This window comes from Ascidiella aspersa, chromosome 6 (assembly GCF_963924565.1).
Source record: "Ascidiella aspersa chromosome 6, kaAscAspe10.2, whole genome shotgun sequence".
NCBI classification, from domain to species: domain Eukaryota; kingdom Metazoa; phylum Chordata; class Ascidiacea; order Phlebobranchia; family Ascidiidae; genus Ascidiella; species Ascidiella aspersa.
In genome coordinates, this window is record NC_139452.1 from 21,203,882 (window position 1) to 21,209,134 (window position 5,253).

Consider the following 5,253-nt stretch of genomic DNA (forward strand, 5'->3'; position numbering starts at 1 on the left):
GGCCTAACCCCCAAAAACATACCTGATTCGTGTTACCGCAGGCGTCACAGTAAAACATTAAAAACAAGTGACGTACGACGTAATTATACTACTGCAGTAATTTATACAACAATGCGTTGAATAATTCAATGTAGGCCTATTACTAATCGGTCAAAATTTTATCAAATTTTTAGGCAAAAAATAACCGCCCTTGTAATTTGCACAATAAATTCGAGTACACTAATTTAATCGTCAGAGTTAGCACTTTAATATTGCGTATATACTAGTCTCTACATGTTTTTACTGCTGAATTGAGTTAAACATTGAGAAAAAATTGTTGCGTTTATTGTCAGTTATTTTTTTAAATTTACTCCTATAAGTAAAAATTAAATTCTAAATTTAGAAAACTCAATCTACCAACCTAACTACAACCATGGGGTTATTTCCGAGACTGGGGGCCTTCACGACCCTTACCCAGACCTCAACGTGGATCAAGTGTCAGCCTGGAACAACCAATCGCCCACAAACCCATCGGCAGGGGGCCTAGTGCTTTCCCAATGCGGACAATTGGGTTCGTATCCGGTCGGCGAAGGAGAAAATGTTTATTATGGACCTGGGGAAACATCAATGGTGGAGCCCCTATGCCGGAAAAACGCTGACCCGTTGGTCAAATCTGAAATGCAATTCTGGAATCACAATTAAATAACCTGGACGCGTGCTGAAACTTAAAGTATGTTCCGTATTTGCATGAAAGCGAACTGACAATCGGTGAGTACTTAAGGACTGTAAATCGTTTCAATGTTGCTAGGAACTGTCAATGATGGGAGTAAACTCAATTGATTGGTGCTGTTTTGCCACAAGTTTTCGTGAGCTTCACGAAAGCTGGTCAAAAGTAACCTTTTAATAAAACTATGTTAAAAACCTTTATCACAATAGCAAGTAAATATAAAAAGCAAACAACTTTCCACATATTTATTAAACATTCCGTTGTTTGTAGAATTATCACACCATATAGTGAAAGCTGGCTATACGGTTATTTTTCGTTGAACAGATGGTGTTGGTATACCCACACAATTTGTCTCGCATACGATTAGGGGTACGCTAACCCCAGTTTCAAAACCCCTATATTCAACGTTCCATCGTAACGAATATCGTCAACTCGTGATTTTGTGCTATAACTGTGTTGATATAGGCCTGTGAAGGCATACAAGTTTTGCAGCTTTCCGCCAACTGTTCTTCAACTTATGTACTATTTTGTGCAATGCTGTTATATCTTTTACAGTCGCTTTTCTGATCAAATAAAAGTTTTTCCATTATTGTACCATATTTTCTATGGTTGAGAATTAGAGGAAAACATTGTTCATCATCCAACGTTGCAAAAAGATATTTTATCAAACCTAACGTATTCTCGAGATTTAAGGTTTGTAATCCAGAAACCAAAAAGCGCGAAATCGTACAAAGAATTGGCAAAACAGTCTATTTCGGTGCCAGGAAATTTTATACGATGCCATGACCAGGCGCGAAACATCGAATGCGTTCTTGGTGCCTGCGCTCAAACAACCTTTCCCGTCCGCAAAAATTCTGGCGCATATCTCGACGATCCAAACTTCGGCCTCACGAGCCGGCGTCCTGTGATGATGAGAGCCGAGCATCAAAACTCTGACACTTATTGGGCCGTCTTGGCGCTCGCCTGCCCACTGCCAGCAAACGGAGGCAGACAGACAAAGGACTTTTCGGCCTCCCCTCTTCCCAACTGGCGCCGAAGTCGTTTTATGAATGTCTGCGGGACGGTAGTAAAAGCCATCATTGGCAGGGACAGCGTTCCGTGCACTCCTTCCGGCGATGCGAAATTCGCTGGCCAGGAGTGTGGCTTAGATTTTATCTTGGTTTCAAAGAAACAAAAATTATAGTAATTTTGCACTACAACAAATAAACTTCCATTTTTCTGTAAAAGGCCTTATTTAAGAATAGTGTAAAATTCATGCGCATTTTAAAATTAGATTGCATTGTGCAAAAAAAATTAGACTGCAAAGTTTTGTATAACTTTTCCGATATAGGTAGAAAACGACATGGAGTTTATGAACTTATTTATATACTTATTTATTTAGGATTTTCCTATTTCGCAACATTATGCCAAAGGCAACTTAAGGAATTTTTTTTAAATCATGAGATTACCGTCTTGTTACTTGCGACAAGACCTTAAAAGCTTAGTGGAAAATTAGAGATCATTGTGTACAGCATTCAGTAGTTCAAAAACTTCTAAACTGAGCCCTATAGAGTACGGTATTCAATGTATAAATATGGGGAGTGCCAACAAAGGCTTTAAGGGTCTACGTACGTTACACTATTCAACTTTCTTGAATGTGATTTTAATGGCTCCACACTGCCCACATGTGGTGCGTTTGCTGTTATGTTTTCCTATGCTTAAAAAAAATTGAATTTAGGTAACTGAACAATATTTTTCGAGTTTGGGGTCTACTAAGTTTGCTGGACCCTTGAATTTAAATCTATTACTTTTTCGACCAATAAAAACTAGTCAGAATAATCTAAATACTTTTTATAAAAGTTATCCCGTTTTTTCATATAGGCCTATTTCTTATACCTATCTATGGGACTACAGGTTATATAAAGCCTTAATGCTAAAGAGCCAATAACGAAAAAAATTAGTAGGCTTATGGCCAATGCGCTATACCTTTCTGTGGTAATTGTGTTGTGTCCCTCCTTAATGCTAATTGTTCATTTTTTCTTGTTTAGTTGTGCCTCTGTTGGGTGACAGGTAAAATTCACTTAAATATAGTTAATAAAAGCCTATAAGCAAATGAAAAAGCCTGAAACTTTGTCGAATCGGCTGCGCGAATGGTTTCCCAAAATTGCCAAACGTAAGACTTAAATTCCTGAGCTTGTGTTTCGCGGCTCTTTGTCCATCCAAAAACAAGAAAAGAAAAAAAAAAATACTATTTGAAAAAATTACTATAAAGAATAAACGTTACGACCAGCAAAACCATATATCGGCCGTATGATTTAAAAATATTTGGACTAAAAGGAGAAAGGTCGCCTATTGGCCTATGGTCAATATTGATAACCTACCATTAATAATATTCCAAACAAATTTTGTTAAATTGCAAACTATAGCAATTTTGTAAAAATTAATAAACCAAATATTTATCAACGTTAAAGATGAACACGGAATGGTTCATGTCGCGTTGTAGACTACATTTTTTTTAGAAATAGTAGTAGGCTATATGATGAGGATTAGGAAAAATGGACGATATTACAGTTACGAGAAATTAAAAAAAAAGCTTCGCTACCAAGTTATGACGCAATTTATAATGTCATCCCTGTATTTTTTACCACCTCCCCCCCTATGTGGACACAAAAAGGCAATCAATACCTACTGTAAGTAAGACTACTGTTAGACCAAAGAGACTTTATTAAGCCTTAGTTAGACCAACGTCGCTACCGTTAAGTAGAGATAGAGTGTTGCTACACGTTTTTTAGATAAAAAAGTTCTGCTAAATAAAAAGTCTAGGGCTCTAGTCAGTTTGTTTAGTTGATTGGTAGATACTTAAATTAAACGCCCATTGTGAGGTTCCAAATCCAAGAATTATTGGAACGCTTCCTATTGGCTGAAATTTCATGACGTCATACATTGTGTTGAGCGCAGCTGTAGCAAAGTCCATAGAAATTATACAAGTTGTGCAACTCAGATTCATGCGCGCTCAAATGTTTCCCAAATTGCCTCAATTTATAATGGGCTCTTATGGGAGCAAAATAGAAAATCGTCGTTTTTAACTTTTTTCGGCAATTTTGTAAATTGTGGCGACCCAATATACAAACGTATATATATGTATAATGCACCGAATTAAGTTAAAATATGTTAGATTTGTGTGTTATATCGCATTAATTTGGTTAGATTAGCGTTCGAACGAAAAGGTAGCAACTATACAGGTTTATACATTTTGTTAGGTAAGAAGCTATTTACCCGGATTACTAGGTAGGTAAATCGATATATAATTACAAATTAGTGTATGCTTGCTCGACCGTGCCAGGCAAATAGCCAATAGGTACTTTTTGTTTATTTACCCGGCTGAGAAATTACTTAAATTTTTTTTTTAAATCATAAAAATAATGCAATCATCTAAAAATTAAAATAGCCAATTTTTTTTGTAGTTTTCCTATAAAGAGATATCTAAATATCTGAATATGTTCAAAATGAAACCTAGCATATTGTCTCACAGGTGATTTACCCCTATTTTTAACAGAATAATTAAAATCCTCCTGTTCCTGGGCTCCCTTCTATAAGAATTGCAAGATATCTTCACTGCATCCAATGGATTTTTTAAAGAAAATTATAATTCAACAAAAAAATGTTCAACTTTGTTTTTTAAGCTACACTGTAAATGTGAAAAATAAACTTCCTTGATTTTAGTTTGAATATTAGTGTTTGTTTACATTCTTAAAAATGAGCCATTTTTAATAAAATTATATGTTTGTACACCGAAAAGCCATTGCAGACTCACCGAATCTGTCGATCAATGATGCAAGCAGAGCAGACTAGAAAAACAACTAGCCTGCAGTGAGGTTCGAACTCACGACCTCCGGTCAAGCCGGGACCGTCGCTCTACCAACTGAGCTATGCAGGCTCAGTAGGGAACGAGTCGAGAAACAACCATACGCCAATGGTTGCTCAATCTGTTAGTACAAGCAGCTTCATAACGAAGGGGATCGCCAGTATCATATCATAATACAATGAAACATATGTACACACATATGTGTTCTTACAACTGAGATCTAGCCCTTCTGAAGCTGCTTTTTGACCAACGATAACGGCTTACGTATTATTAGTACACCGAAAAGCCATTGCAGACTCACCGAATCTGTCGATCAATGATGCAAGCAGAGCAGACTAGAAAAACAACTAGCCTGCAGTGAGGTTCCAACTCACGACCTCCGGTCAAGCCGGGACCGTCGCTCTACCAACTGAGCTATGCAGGCTCAGAAGGGAACGAGTCGAGAAACAACCATACGCCAATGCTTGCTCAATCTGTTAGTACAAGCAGCTTCATAACGAAGGGGATCGCCAGTATCATATCATAATACAATGAAACATATGTACACACATATATGTGTGCTTACAACTGAGATCTAGCCCTTCTGAAGCTGCTTTTTGACCAACGATAACGGCTTACGCTTTTCGGTGTACTAATAATACGTAAGCCGTTATCGTTTGGTCAAAAAGCTGACTCATTCTTATACTGTTGCGTTTGTTTTTAT

At 37.1% G+C, this 5,253-nt stretch overlaps 1 non-coding gene across 1 annotated transcript; it reads right to left on the reverse strand.

Moving 5' to 3' along the window:
• Nucleotides 1-4,547: 4,547 nt before the first annotated feature.
• Trnaa-ggc (transfer RNA alanine (anticodon GGC)) lies at nucleotides 4,548-4,622 on the reverse strand. The gene has a single exon. It is a non-coding gene; the product is annotated as a tRNA-Ala (tRNA).
• Between the last annotated feature and the right edge of the window lie 631 nt (nucleotides 4,623-5,253).